The sequence below is a fragment of the Equus asinus genome, chromosome 2 (genome assembly GCF_041296235.1).
Source record: "Equus asinus isolate D_3611 breed Donkey chromosome 2, EquAss-T2T_v2, whole genome shotgun sequence".
Lineage (NCBI taxonomy): Eukaryota > Metazoa > Chordata > Mammalia > Perissodactyla > Equidae > Equus > Equus asinus.
The window spans coordinates 75,691,517-75,707,275 of NC_091791.1; the positions used below are offsets into that span (position 1 = coordinate 75,691,517).

General features: G+C 38.1%; 1 pseudogene; it reads right to left on the minus strand.

Annotated features, from left to right (window-relative positions):
* Window positions 1-517: 517 nt before the first annotated feature.
* LOC106842909 (olfactory receptor 2AP1-like) lies at window positions 518-7,953 on the minus strand (annotated as a pseudogene).
* Window positions 7,954-15,759: the final 7,806 nt, after the last annotated feature.

Sequence of the window (15,759 nt, forward strand, 5' to 3'; positions counted from 1 at the left end):
CAGCTGGAGCCACAGGAAGTTTTCCTACAAGTGATGTTAGGACCTCAAATATGGATGACAAATCCTAAAGATACCATGGGGGAATATTTTTTGGTGAGATGACAGACTCCATGATGACAAGTGGTTTTTTTTTCAAGCCTCCAGTTTTCCTTCTGCAATATTCACCTTGTGGATGCGTGATATGAGTGGTATCTTACCAGGAATGTGTTGCATGATCCGATATATCACTAAAAGAAGGACTTTTTTTCCATCTTGGCGATCGACTATATAAGAAAATGACTAACACTGTTAAAATTACATTATCATTTATGAAAACCTGAAGCCACATGCACAGTTCTTATTTATCCAGGAGTTTAGGCTGCATTTAACATAAACATATTCAAAGATAAAAATTATTTATTTTCACTTAATAATGGGCAAAAACTACACATAAAATATAATGTTTAAAATAACATCTAGTCACCATGCCTACATTAATTTATACGTTTAATGAAATTGATTTCTTCACTTTTCAGTCATGACACCCTGCAAAATAGCTCAAAGAGAGTTGACTGAAGAAATGGAAACGTCAGTGATGAAGGATGCAAGAAACAGGACAGCAGTCCAGTAATTCACCCTGGAGGGGTTTGCAGCTGTCCAGCATCATAGGAAGGTTTTCTTCCTGGTGCATCTTCTGGAGTACCTGGCCTCCATCATGGGAAACATACTCATAATCACCATCACCTGGGCTGACCATCACCTCCAGACACCTATGTACTTCTTCCTCAGCAGTTTCTCCTTTGTTGAATGCTGCTTATAACCACTGTTATTCCTAAGTTGCTGGCTATCTTTCTGTCATGGAGGAAATCAATTAAAAACATGGAGAAATCTATACCAGGGCACATACTAATCAAATTGCTCAAAACCAGTGATAAAGAGAAATCTTCAAAGCAGCCAGAAGAAAAAAAGACACATTTCATACAGAGGAACAAAGATAAATATACCAAAGATTTCTCTTTGAAAATAACTAAGTGAGAACTCAATGACACAATTTTTAAAGGACTGTGAATAAAAATTTGCCAACCCAGAATTCTGTAGTCATGAAACTATCTTTCAAAAATGAAGGCATACAAAAGATAAAAGAATTAATCACCAGCAAATCTACAGAATGATAGTTGGTAAAGGCAGTCCTCCAAGAGAAAGAAAATTATACCAGATATAAATATGGATCTATGCAAAGAATGAAGAGCACCAGAAATAGTAACCATGGGGTAGGTATATAGGGTATTTTTAAATAATTTAAATTTCTTTGAAAGATCATTGACTCTGTCAACAAAAATAGTAACAATGCACTGTGGGGTTTATAACATATGTATAAGGAAAATGTATGAAAAGAATAGCATAAAGTCTGAGGGAGTAGAAATGGAAGTATGTTATTACAAGTTGCTTATATGATATGTGAAGTGGTAAAATATCACTTGAAGGTAGACAATGATAATTTAAAGATGTATACTATAAATCCAAGGCAACCACTGAAATAAAAATCAGAGTTGTAGCTAAGGAGCCAACAAAGGAGATAAAATGGAATCATCACAATGGGGCAGCAGGAAACTTTTGGGCTGGTGAATATTTTCATTATAATCATTGTGGTGGTGATTTTACAAATGTTTAAATGTGTCAAAACTTATCAAATTGTACTCTTGAAATATGTCCATTTTATTTTGTATCAATGATACCTCAATAAAGCTGTTTCAAAGACAATAAAGCAGATTGCAATGGAATATTAAAAATGCTTCATTAATTCAAAAAAAGAAAGGAGAAAATAAGGAATATATAATGGTGGGGACAAATAGAAGGAAACATCAAAATTGTAGAGTTAAATCTAACTTTACAATAATGAGATTAAATGTAAATAGACTAAGCACTTGAATTAAAAGAGAGAGAGAGAGATTACTACATTAGGTAAAAAGGAAGACCTTACTATGACTTGGTTACAGGAATAACATTTAAATACACAAACGGAGTAGAAATTTCAAACAAACATCAAGCTTGTTTGACTATAGTAGTATATAAAAAAATAGACTTCACAGTCAAGTGTATTTTCAGAGATAAAAAGGCAAATTTATAGTGATAAATGAATGAAATCACCAAGAAGACATAGTAATTCTACATACACACGCACACAATGATAGACAATCAGATGAGGTTAGTGAAAACACAAACTGGGGTCCTACTTCCCATTATTTTAAGTGGGAAAACTATAATCAGTACTCAATCTAGTCCCACCTCCAACTAGTTTTCTAAACCACAGTAAAAATGTCTCTGTATAAATAATAAGCATCATGTTAGGGTACAAAATGCTTAAAACTTTGCTACATGATTTCCAAAAAACTAATGTCATTCTTGGCAAACTGTTGCTTCTCTGCACTAACATGACCTTTAAGAAAGAAAATCCAAGAAACACTACCACTCTGTTGACATTCTGTGGCTTTTCAAACATTTATCTTTGTATTTTAATTTGGGCCTTTTCTCGCGTATAATTTTGTTTTAATGTTGTATTGAGCTTTGGAGTTGAAAATATTAATATTTCCCACATAAACATTATTTAGCAATTTTTACTAAGAGATATGTTCTCTGAAGTTTAAGTACTAACGCTATGGGTTTTTCTACTGGTGAAAAGTTCTGCAGGATGTGCCTATAAATGATGAAGTTGGTTTAATAGGTACATGTCCACATGCCAGGACACCACAAACCCTGCATGTGTTAGATTGTGTCTTCTGTCAATTGTTAGCTTCATATTCTTTCTAGGTTAGGTTTTTGTCTATCAGAGAAGGCTTTAATGACATTCAACAAACAACATTGAAGATGTCCAGAAAAACATGGAGAAAAATTCAAATTTCTATGGAGACTAATGAGTTGCAACCATGAAGACTTTCTATACATGGGAATTCTTTACAAAGAGCAAAAAATAGTTTCCTTGCATGTACCTGTGGCCCATATTAAAGAATGAAGAAGACATCAATAATTTTTAAATAAGATATAGAGTTTACATTCTCCATTCAAAATGTACAAAAACTAGAAATTAGTAGCAGTTTTATAAACAATAATTGCTTGGCAATTAAAAAATCTTCCTATACAACTTCAGCAAAAGAGATATTGAAATTACCACTATAGAAAAATCACACACTTTAATCTTCTGGGATTTAACCACCTGGGATTTCTAATTGTCCCTCTCCTTTGGTTTTATCCTTTATTTGCTTTTTTTTTCCTACTACTGAAAAATTCTCCTCCTGCACATGGTATTTGATATCACTTACAGCATCTGCCTATGCCTTCAGCTCATCTTTTCTATTTCTTCTCCATCTCACCTTCACCTGTAAGCATATGAAAGTATGCCGCATGATTTTATAACTCCATGCTTTACAAATGCTGTTGACCAACCTGAAATCCCTTCCATTTTCATTGTCCAAATGGAAAATTCCTGTGTCTTCCAAAATCACCTCTTTTATACAGTCTCAAAAATAAAGAACTCATACAACTCAACAACAAAAAACCAAACAGTCCGATTAAAAAATGGGCAGAGGAACTGAATAGACATTTTTCCAAAGAAGACATACAATTGGCCAAGAAGTGCATGAAAAGATGAACAACATCGTTAATAAAAATGCAAAAATCACTAAGGGGAATGTAAATCAAAACCACAACGAGATATCATCTCACACTTCTTTGGATGGCTATGATCAAAAGAACAAAGGACAAGAAGGGTTGTCAAGGATGTAGAGAAAAGGGAACCCTGTACACTGTTAATGAGAATGTAAATTGGTGCATCAACTGTGGAAAACAGTATAGAGTTTCCTCAAAAGATTAACAGTAGAATTTACATTTGATCCAGCAACCACATTTTTTAGTATTTAGGGAAAGGAATTGAAATATGTACATCAAAGAGATATTTTCAGTCCCATGCTTGTTGCAGCATTATTCACAATAGCCAAGAAATGGAAAGAACCTCAATGTTCATCCACAGAAGCATTCATAAAGAAAACCTAGTATATACATATAATGGAATATTATTCAACCTTAAAAAAGAAGGAAATGTTGCCATTTGTGAAAGCGTGGATGTACCTGGAGGGCATTATTCTTAGTAAAATAAGCCTGACATGGAAAGGCAAACATTCCATGATCTCACTTATGTATTGGAATCTAATTAAACATATAGAAGAAGAGAGTAGAAAGGTAGTTGTCAGGGGCTGGGTATGGAGTAGAATAAGGAAGTGTTGATCAAGGGTACAAACTTTCAGTCATATAAAATAAGATCTGGAGATCTGTACAACACAGGGCCTATGATTAACAATATTCTATTGTCTACTTAAAAATTTTCTAAAAGGGTAGAGCTTACAAGTGCTCTTACCGTATAAGAAAAAAAACCCAAACAAACAACAGAGGGGCCAGGAAGAAACTTTTGGAAGTGATAGATAGGTTTCTATCTATCACATGGCATTGATATTGATGTTGGATTTCATACTTATCTCCAAACATATCAAGTTGTATACATTGAATATTTACAACTTTTTGTATATCAATCATACTTCAATAAAGTAGTTAAAAAATTATGATTGGAAGTATCTTCAGTGTGAAACTAGTTGAGGGGATTTCTATCCATAAAATGTTTTACAGCACCAGAATCTAGTGCATTTATCTCCACATCAGAGTTTATCTTTCATTGGGTACCATCTATGGCTCATAATAAGCAACCTGGATTCGTGGACTCAGTTTTGGATTTGTGGTCATCATTTTTCTATTTTTCAAGCTCACTCTTCATTCATACTTTATCTTGAAGTCATATAAAGTGCATTTGACTAGTTTATGTGTAATAAATTATTATCAAATCTTGATTAAAACCTTGAAGAGGCTCATACTCTTTTTGTAGTCTGACTATGATTACTTAATTTATTCCTACAGTTGCTAAACCTCAACCATTTCAATATACTTTTCAGTAGTTGAACTCTTACAGTGGAATATTATTTCCATGTTCCTGCAGCATCTTGATGCTATCCCCATGCGTCACCTTCAACTGGACTCTAGAGATTATCTGGCTCAATCTCCACATTTTATGGATAAGGTGACTTAAGTGTCTTGGGAAGTCAGTCAGTTAGTTGAAGGCAGCACCAGGCTTAGAACCCAGGGCTTGTCCATTGCGAAATTGTTCAGAGTCTACTATTGGTCCCCTTGAGTTCCATTCCCACTGTCACTTCCCTAAACCATCATTGTCTTTCTCCCAATTTATGTAACAGTCTCTGTACCCACTTTCCTACTCTGATCTTGGCTTTTCCAATCTCTTTTTCATACAATGTCCACAGCTATGTACTATCTGTAGCTAATCATAACGTGTCTGTGATTTGTTAGAGAATGTTGATCGTTCTTCATTGTTAGTAATATGAAATCTGAACTTTATAATAGAAATTTGAAGGCCAAGTATGATCCAATCATGGTGTAGAACATATTTCATAAAACATATTTGTAATTAACCGACCTCAGAGTTCGAGTTAAAAAACAAACAAAATAAAATAAAAATTGCATTAATCTTTTCAGAGGTATTTTCTCTCAAGAAAAAACAGACACACTTCTATCCTGGAATTAGGAGCTGAAAGCACACAAAGGCTAAGGATTGAGATAATGGAAAAGTTAGGTCTAAAATAGGTTATCAATGAAAAGATAACCTTGTAGTTGACAACACAAGTCCACCAGGAAAAAAATGTTTGATTTGCTTAAATTATTTTCATTACTAATATGAAGTAGATAAGCAAATAACTTGCAAATAACTTCCATCACCTTGAATCTTTGGAAGAAATTATTCTTATTCCATACTTGTATGATTTCTTCCAAAGATTCAGATTCAGGTCCCTTCCTCTGGTATACGTGCACATTCTGTAGTAACAGTTTTAGGATAAGAACCAATCATAACTATGAATTATGCATCTGAGGGGCTGGATCTAGAGTATATAATTTAGAAAAACAGGAGCATTAGTCAGCTGTGGGATGCTATTGTTATTCCCTCTCCTCAGAGAATGGTCTGAGATTGAAAAAATTCTATTTCTCTCCAGCACGGGAATGATGAATACGTGTGTAGCTAAACCAAGGGCTGAGAACAGCAATTAAGAGCCCATATGATGCAAACCATATATATCCCAAGGTGAAGGGTGCTATGACCATTATTTCCTTGGGCTAGGTGTGGGAAGAATGTGGGCACAAGCATTGCTACTATTTCCATTGTTTCCTTCGTAACCACAACCTAATATATAAACTTCTATTATTTAATGCATTTTGGTAAATAGTTATTAATTATGTTGAACTATGTGTATGGCTAGAGATGAATGAAATAAAAAGAGTATAAATTACTAAATTTTGGATTTCAAGCACATTGTTTATATCAGAGGGAAGAATATAAATTCAGTAAAGGATTTTTCTATTAAAATTAATTGTCATCAACATGTGGAATACTTAGGGAGAAGATAGTTATGCACACCAAGGGAAAACATAGCCTTGAAAAAATAGAGAATTCCCTTTTGCTAGAGATATGCAAACAGATCAAGCAAGCTCTACCAGCGACTCTCAGCTGGGAACTCTGTGGAGAGCTACATCAGCCAGAATGAAGACGCATGGTTCTCTGAAGACTTCCAATCCAAGGCCATGTGATTTTTTTTAATCTTCATATTTTCATTCTGAACATTATCTCCTTCAGAGCCTGGTGGACCTGCTTGTTCCACATAGAGTAGATGACAGGGTTCAGCAGTGGGGTCACCACCGTGTTCCCAAGAGCAGCCTCTCTGTTGGAGTACAGGCTGTTTGTTTGCTTTGGTTTCACGTATATAAAGACACAGCTACCATACGTCAGAGAGGGGACAATGATGTGAGATGAACAGGTGGAGAAAGCTTTCCATCACTCCTTGGCTGATGGGAGACAGATGATTGTGACTACCATCTTGCTGTATGCAAAGATGGTTATGATGAGGGATGTTGAAGGGATACATAAAGTGAGGACAAAGGCAAACACTTCAACAGATCTGGTGTCAGAACAGGAGAGATGGATTAGGGGGCCAAGGTCACAGAAGAAGTGAGGGATGACATGGGGACCACAGAAGGATGGCTGGGAAACCTTCACTGCCAGACTAGTGTTGAGAGTCAAGTTCAAAGCAAAGCAGGTAGTGACCAGGAGGAGGCAGGTCCTCAGGTTCATGATGGTCAGGTAATGCAGAGGCTTGCAAATGGCCACGTGCTGATCCAGAGACATCATTGCTATGAGGAAGAAACCTGCTGCTCCTAGAAATACAAAAACAAAGCCTTGTATGAAACAGCCAGGAAAGGAAATCGTTTGCTGGCCTAAAAGGAAGATGACCAGCAACTTAGAAACAAGAGTACTTGTGAAACAACACTCAAGGAAGGAGACAATGCTGAGGAAAAAGTGTGTAGGTGTTTGGAGGCAGGAGTCAGCACAGGTGATGGTGACTATGACCACATTGTGTACAAGGGACGCCAGGGACACCAGCAGGTGCACCAGGAAGCGGAACTTTCCCAGATGCTGGACAGCAGGCAACCCTTCCAAGGTGAATTCTTGGACAGTTGTTCCATTCCCCATTTCCATGGGCATCTCTTTGCACAGCAGCACCACCTGCTGGCCTTAACCTACAATAAAGAGATCACAGCAAGCACTGAAGTTTTAGGGGAGCACAAGGTCAACTAACTTGAATATCCAAGGAGAATAGGTAGATAGTAAAGTGCTCCAGTGAGTTGATTCTTAAATCAGAAGGACCTGAGTTCAATACTGGGTTCTAACCCCTCAGAGATGGGTCATCCATGGAAAGCTAGTAAACCTTTGAAAACTTCGCTTTCATCCTCTGTAAAATGAAGATGCTAGGGTCTATGTGTTCATGTTTTTGTGAGAATTGAGTAAGATAAAGCATGTAACTCACTTGGCATGTGATGCCAAGGTTTCCAATGTGTTCCTCAAAGTCTAATTTGACTATTATGATCATTAATATGCTCTTATATATAGCTTGATCAGTAGACAGTGTGATTGAAATTTTCCTAGTTATGGAACATTTGTGTTTTACAATATTATCAATTGGTAAATAAACATAATGGTAATATTAGCAATATTCTCTTTGAATATTCTCCTTAAAACATGCAACAAGTTCTCTGGTCCAAATCATCATCAACATCATCATCGTCATTAGTTGAGGACTTTACTAATACTTGGTACTGTGCTAGTCACCGAAATTCTGTATTTTTATTTCTCCCCACAACAATCGTGAGTGTTGGGTTGCCCCTACCACTTCTACTACTGAAGCGGAAATGAGGCATAGAAAGGTTAGGTCACATTAGTGGGACTTAACTAGATATGCCTGAATCCAAAGCCCCTGCTCTTTCCAAATGCTGCAACAAAATATTTTAAAATGGGAACAAATCTATTGTTGAAGATCTCTCAAGTGAAAGTTTAGCTTTATTTAATTTTTTCTATCCTTCATTTAATATCATTGATGAATTATTAGCCTATGGAAAGACATAAGTCTTAGAGTCGATCTGCTTTAGCACAACCATTTTGTAGAAGAAGCTGGAGACCAGAGACATTGGGGAGCTCAACAACATGGTATAAGTTGTAAATCCAGGATTTACTCCACTTTCCTGAGGCTCCATGCTGGCATGAGAGAGTGATGGGGAGTGACAGAAGTTCACAGATTAGCTCATTTAGGAAAGATAATCTGGGATGATGGCACCTGTGCACTCACTCTTACATCATAGCTCAATGAACATTCTCTTCCTCTTTCACTCCCCCTCGATAAATCACTTTTCCAAAGTATCTGACTGTAGTATCTCAATAGTAAGCTGAAGGTCTGCAGTGTGGAATGCGTCTCTCTCACTAACGTGTCATGGGCCATGTTCTCTGAAGTGCTGGTCATGCAACCAACAGCTCACTCCTGTGTGGCACTACCCACAGGGCTACATAAAGGAGCCTCTGCCTCTGTTCCAGTTGACAGCATTGAGCCCACCAAGCTACCATGATTCCTGAGGCCAGGCACACATGCGAGTCACCTCATGGGTGGCAGGGCTTCCTACTCTTGTAACTACTGTCTTCCAAAAAATTGAGAGCTTGCTGTGGGCTGAGGGGAAAGGAGAGGAAAAAGAAACTCGCTTGTCACAGCCTGTTTTCCCAGTTCTGGGGTAAATATGCACCCCATGTTCCCAGTGTCCCTGGCTGCAAAGCCCTGTTTCTATAGCCCAGAATGTTTCAGACCACAACAAGGCTACATGGCAGCCTTGACATTGAAACCCCAGAGAGGAGAAGACGGAACAAAACAACCACATTTCCCAGCCCCCAATTCTGGCTCTGCCTCCCCTGGTAGACAAAAGCCCACCTAACATGCGATCTTGCTGTCCATATACTATGCCAGCTAACAGGAGCAGGCAGCTTCTTCTGAGCACAGCCCTGGGAGCTACTGAGACAAGGCTTCTTCTGTTGAAGTACTCCATTGTCATGGCACATCTGCTCCAAGATACGCTCTATTGCACTACACTCCTCCATCATGTCCTCACCTTCTCATGTGAAGAAGCATCCTTGTTCCACTGCATCAGCGATGAGCAGCTCATGACATGCAGTTCTGAGGTCTCTGTGATAGTTTTCCTGCAACACTGTGTTTGGTCATCAAGCAAGATGTACCCAGCCAGTGAGCAGGGAGTACAGGCTCCCAAAACTCATTAGGAGCTAAAGGGTTAGGGGCAGAAAGTAAAGGCAAGGCTGGTGCCAGGGAAGGGAGCTAACTGGTCACTGCTGAGAACAAGAGTTACTGGCACAACACTTATATTTAAGTTTCCGTTGTCTGTGATGACATTGACTCCCAGATGGCCATGCTGTTCTCTGTCAAGATTTTTCAAAGAAATTATATGACAATTTCCCAAGTGTTTCTAAAAATCCCAATTTGAATGTTGCTACTGCTTCAAGGTGAGAAAGATACTGATTTCCGAGGAAGGAGATGGGGAAATTCATCTTCCTTTCTCAACCACTGCTCATGCCTCCACCAACATTATGATTCTTTTCATTGGATATTTTTGTCTGAAGAATATTCTTCTTGTCCTTCCCAATCTCCTTGAAAAAGAAAAGCACACATTTCTTCTTCTTCTGGGAAGAAAAAGGAATGCTAGGTTGTTTCTGTGACATCTCTAACCTGGATGGCACCTCTCCTTTTAAAAGAATTTGGAAAGTGGAGCCCCAGATTCCTTTTGGATGCAGAAGAGGAAGGAAGAGATGTGAGCCCCAGAGTGGAGAAGCTGTTGCCATAGCAACCACTGGCTTTGTAGGCTGCTTCCCCTCCTGGGTACCTCAGCTGGGCTGCTGTGGCAGGAGTGACCCTGCCATCCTGCTGCAGCAGGAGAGGTCATTTTTCTGTGGCCTCTGGTTTCTCATCAAAAGCCAGGTGAGCAGCTTGAACCCCTAAAGTGTGTTTTCAGGTAACTCTGGGGCATATGATAGCTGTCTAGAGGCCTGTTCTGCCTCAGTCTTCCCTCACCAATGTTGATTTTACAAGGTCAAGGCAAATATCCTAGAAATTTTTATGAGCATTCATGTGAGTCCCACCTTCCCACAATAGAAAAAACCATTTCTACAACGTCTGTTCATCTACACACTCTGCTTTCAATCCATGCCAAATGTGGATCTCATGGTGAATTCTCATTTGGAAGTTAGGGAAAATAAAGAATAATGGGAGATAAGTTAGAGAAGCTGGAGCAAAGAGAGACTATCCGTATTGATGCCCAGATAAAGGCTCACTTGCATGGCGTTGTTTTAATTTTATTCAGTGCCAGCTTCATGGTGCAGAAATACCTATTCCACTGGAGCGAGTCACAATGTGAATATGACAGTGGGAAGGTGAGAGGAGAGTGGACTGGCATGTGGTTTGGTGAAAAGGCTTACAAAGGGAACACTCAGAAATGGGGTGAACTAACCATACCATGCATCTAGCTCAAGGGGTGGTGACCTGGCACCAAGAAATGTTTCAAAGTTTACTTGGTCTAGGTTTCTCTTTTCTGGATCGTGCCTTCACAGCTCTCTAATACTCATTATTCTTTTGTGTTTTTAATGATACTCTGATATCTCATTTATCTTTGAAATTTTTCAGTAATCCATGTGCTTTGAGGATTTGGTTAGCTAGTTAATGAAAGGGATAGTTCTTAAAGCTGTGTTTGTGATTATCTAACCACGGAGAAAGAAAGCAAACATTAGCTTGTGGCTTCTCCTCTGCAGCATATTACTATGTTTGCCACTCTGTCCTTGAGCCACTCTTGAAACATTAGGCTACACCAATATCCAGGATTTAGATAATAAGAATATTTTGGTTTAAAATGTATCTGTTTAATATGATCTGTTCATAGAAAAGTTTTGGTGTCTGGTATTATATCCCTAAGTAAGAAGGCTAAGTATGGCCTAAGGAAAGGCAAATCCTATCACCCATGATATTGTGGGAGAGAGACTAGGGGATGCTAAGTTGAACAGGAAATGGGGGTTGGGATGGGGAGAAACACTGTCAGCAGGCCGAACCCCAGTCTGAGGGTGGAGTCGCTGTAATACTAATAAGACTTGAAGAACCAAACTGTCTCTTCATGGAATTTCCATAAAAATAAGCCAAGACTTCCAACAGAGACCCAGAACACATCAGTTCTGATCTAGGGGGCTCATTAATATCATACCCAATATCATGCATTCATATGTGGAAAACCTATTAGTCTAAGTATCTTCCAACGGGGGACCAGGAGGGGAAGCTCAACGTAAAAGGTAATTTACATGTCTGAATTTCTTATTTCCTTTTTTATACAAGCATGGAAAAAAGAAGTCTTTTGTTTTTTAATGAACCTCCCACTAGAGAATGAGTAAGTTGAATTATGTGGGATAGGAAGACATGGAAAAAGCTATCTGTAAATCTCAGAAGAAGCTATTTTGTAAGATTCTGGACCTTCAATTCTGTTACCTTCCTAGTAGGATTTCTTGTGTTAGTCTCACCTCTGATGTGTGGAAGCTCCAGGTGTTGGGGAGAATAACTGTGGTTCTAAGTGGTGTCTTTAGCATCAAGATTCCTAAGCATCTTTATCTCCAGATATTTCCAGCATGAAATGGTGAATGTTATGTTTTGCCAGGTCAAGATTTTACACAAAATATGGAAGACCCCCAAAGGAAACATCCTAAAACAAACTCCTTTGAAATGGGGACGAAGTTCACATTTATATGTTCACACCTCTCCTGATAACACCCTCACAGCTTATTACATGATACAGAGTTTTACTGTTACAGGAGGGACAACTTCTTAGAGAAGAAGATGAAAGATGTGCAATGGAGAGAGAAAACTAATTTATGTAACCCCCTTTTAGGAAATGGGATCCTTTGGGCTGGACTTGAGACATCACCTCACCAATTATTATTACATTGCTGTGTGTCATGAAGTCAGTTTCTGAGATTCCTAGGTTTCAGTAAACCAGATTGATCTCTTTCCACATGTATAACTCTGGGGATCTCAGGGTGATCAGAGCTATTTGTGTGGGTGTTGGGGAGATGTTCCCTAGACCTATAACACAAATGCTGTCTTCTTAGCCAGCCCTTGTCACTGCTTCGAGGCAACGCACCTGAAAAGAATTCTCAGGAACCAGAGAAGACAAACTGGAATTCTTCAATCTCCTAACGTGACTGGACTGCTCAATCTTGGGTGGAGGAAGCTATCCGCCTCTTCTTCCTGATATGGTGGTCAGGCCATCCACAAGGCAGGGAAAGAAAGGGGCCAGTGCAGGCATAGTAGGGGAGCCCGTGCTCAGGCTGACTGAGAGGCACACTGCCAGGGTGAGCACATGCTGTATCCTCAGAAGGCTGGCTTCTTCTAGTAGTGTGCCTCGTATTTGTACATCGTGTCTGCTGATGGGGAAAGACACATCCAGGCAAAGATAGAGGATCTAGGTAGGCTCAGTTCTGCTTTCTCCTCATATCCATCTTAGTTTGACACTTTGTTATGAAAAGAATAGAAATCCAATCACCCTAGTCAATGGGGCGTTTTTATTTCATGAGTGGCATCTCATTCATAGAAATCCTGAAACTAGAGTCACATTAGGCCTAGTCCTTATGGACACTGAAGGTAGAGAATGGTTGCAGATTCAAGGCAGCTCTAAGAACTTCAGCATCTGGGTTTTTGTATCATCCTTCCACTGTTCTCCCATTAACACTCCAACCACGTTCTTCATGTCTGCCACTGGCTTTCTACCAAATTATGTTCTCTATACTCTTAATTTCTATCTCTCTATCACTTCAGTGACACCGGGTCCATAGAGGCTGTGATGATTTCTTCTGGTACATCTCAGTGCTTCTTTTAAGGGAGAAACAATACAAATCTTATACACTCTTCCAAAAGGTATGAAAAGGGTAAATATAATAATTTCAAAAACACTTTATGAAGCAGAATATTGTTTTTTTCCCCAGCCTTATTGAGATATAATTGACATATAACATTGTGTAAGTTTAAGGGATACAAAGGAATAATTATTACAAAGTGTATGCCACAATAAGGTTGCCAGTTAACACATGCTTTGCCTCACATAATAACCATTTTGTTGTTGTTATGGTAAGAACATTAAAGCTCTACTCTCTTAGCAACTCTCAAGCTTGCAATACAGTATTGTTAACTATAGTCACCATGCTGTCCCTTAGATCTTCGGAACTTACTCATCTTATAATGGAAAGTTTGTACCCTTTGACCAACATTTACCCATTTCCCCTACGCCTCAGCCTCTGGCAATCACCATTCCCCTCTCTGTTTCTATGAGTTTGATGTTTTTAGCTTCCAATATAAGTGAGAACATACAGTATTTGTCTTTCTCTGCCTGATTTATTTTACTTAGCAAAATGCCCTCAAGGTCTATTCATGTTGTTAAAATGGAAGGATTTCCTTCTTTTTTAAGGTTGGATAGTATTCCATTATATATATGTATGTATGTATGTATATATGTGTGTGTGTGTATGTACATATATGTCACATTATCTTTCCTGTTTTTCTTTACTGGTCACCATGCTACACATTACATCCCCACGACTTATTTATTTTATAACTGTAAGTTTGTACCTTTTGACCCCCTTTGCCCATTTCACCTATCAACCCCTCCATGCCCCACCTCTGGCAACCAACAATCTGTTTTCTGTATCTATGCATTTGGGGTTTTTTGTTTTGTTTTGTTTTATTTTTAGATTCCACATATAAGTGAGATCATACAATATTTGTCTTTCTTTGTCTGACTTATCTCACCATAATGCCCTCAAGTTCCGTCCCTGTTGTTGCAAATGGCAGGATACCTTTTTTATGACTGAATAATATATTTCATTAATATATACATACATATATATATACACACACACGTATATCACATTTTCTGTATCCATTCATCTGCTGCTGGACAGTTAGATTGTTTCCATATCTTGGCTATTGTAAGAAATGCTGCAAAGAACATGGGGCAGATATCTTTTTGAGATAGTGATTTCATTTCCATTGGACACATACGTAGAAGTGGAATTGCTGGATCATATGGTAGCTCTCTATATAATTTTTTGATGAAACTCCAGTCTGTTTTCCATGGTGGCTGTACCAATTTACATTCCCACCAATAGTACAGCACGGTTCCCTTTTCTCTACATCCTCACTAGCACTTGCTATTTCTTGTCTTTTTGATAACAGCCATTCTGATGGATGTAAGGTAGTATCTCAGTTTGGTTTCGATTTGCATTTCCCTGATGATTGGTGATATTTAGTACCTTTTCATTTACCTGTTGTCCATTTGTACGACTCCTTTGCAGAAATATCTATTCAATTTCTCTACTCATTTTTAAATTGAATTGTATGGGGGTTTTTTTGTCTATGAGTTGTATGAGTTCTTTATATATTTTGGAGATTAACCCCTTATCAGATATATGGTTTTGAAATATTTTCTCCCATTCCTTAGGTTGTCTTTTCTTGTTGTTGATTTGTTTTTCTTGCTGTGCAGAAGCTTTCTAGTTTGATGTAGTCCCACTTGCTTATTTTTGCTTTTGTTGCCTGTGCTTTTCAAAAAAATTAGTTAATTACTTTTTATTTATTTTACTGAGGTCACGTTGATCTATAACATTAAATAAATTTCAGGTGTACATCATTATATTTTGACTTCTGCATAGACTGCATCATGTTCACAACCAAAAGTCTAGTTTCTATCCGTCATTATACATATGTGCCCCTTTACCCCTTTTACCCTCTGTCTACTTCTTTCCCCTCTGGTAACCACCAATCTGTTCTCTGTATATAAGTTTCTTTATCTTCCACATATGAGTGAAGTCATATGGCAATTGTCTTTCTCCATCTTACTTATTTCGCTTAGCATAATACCCTCAAGGTCCATCCATGTTGCAAATGGAAAAATTTTGTCTTTTTTTTATGGCTGAGTAGTGTTGCATTGTATATATATATACCACATCTTTTTTATGCATCCATCCATTGATGGGCACTTTGGTTGCTTCCAAGTCTTGGCTATTTTGAATAACACTGCAATGAACATAGGGGTGCATATATCTTTTCTAATTAGTGTTTTCATTTTCTTTGTGTAAATACCCAGAAGTGGAATAGCTAGATCATATAGTATTTCTATTCTTAATTTTTAAAGGAATCTCCATACTGTTTTCCATAGTGGCTGCTCCAATTTACATTTCCACCAGCAGTGTACAAGTACTCTTTTTTC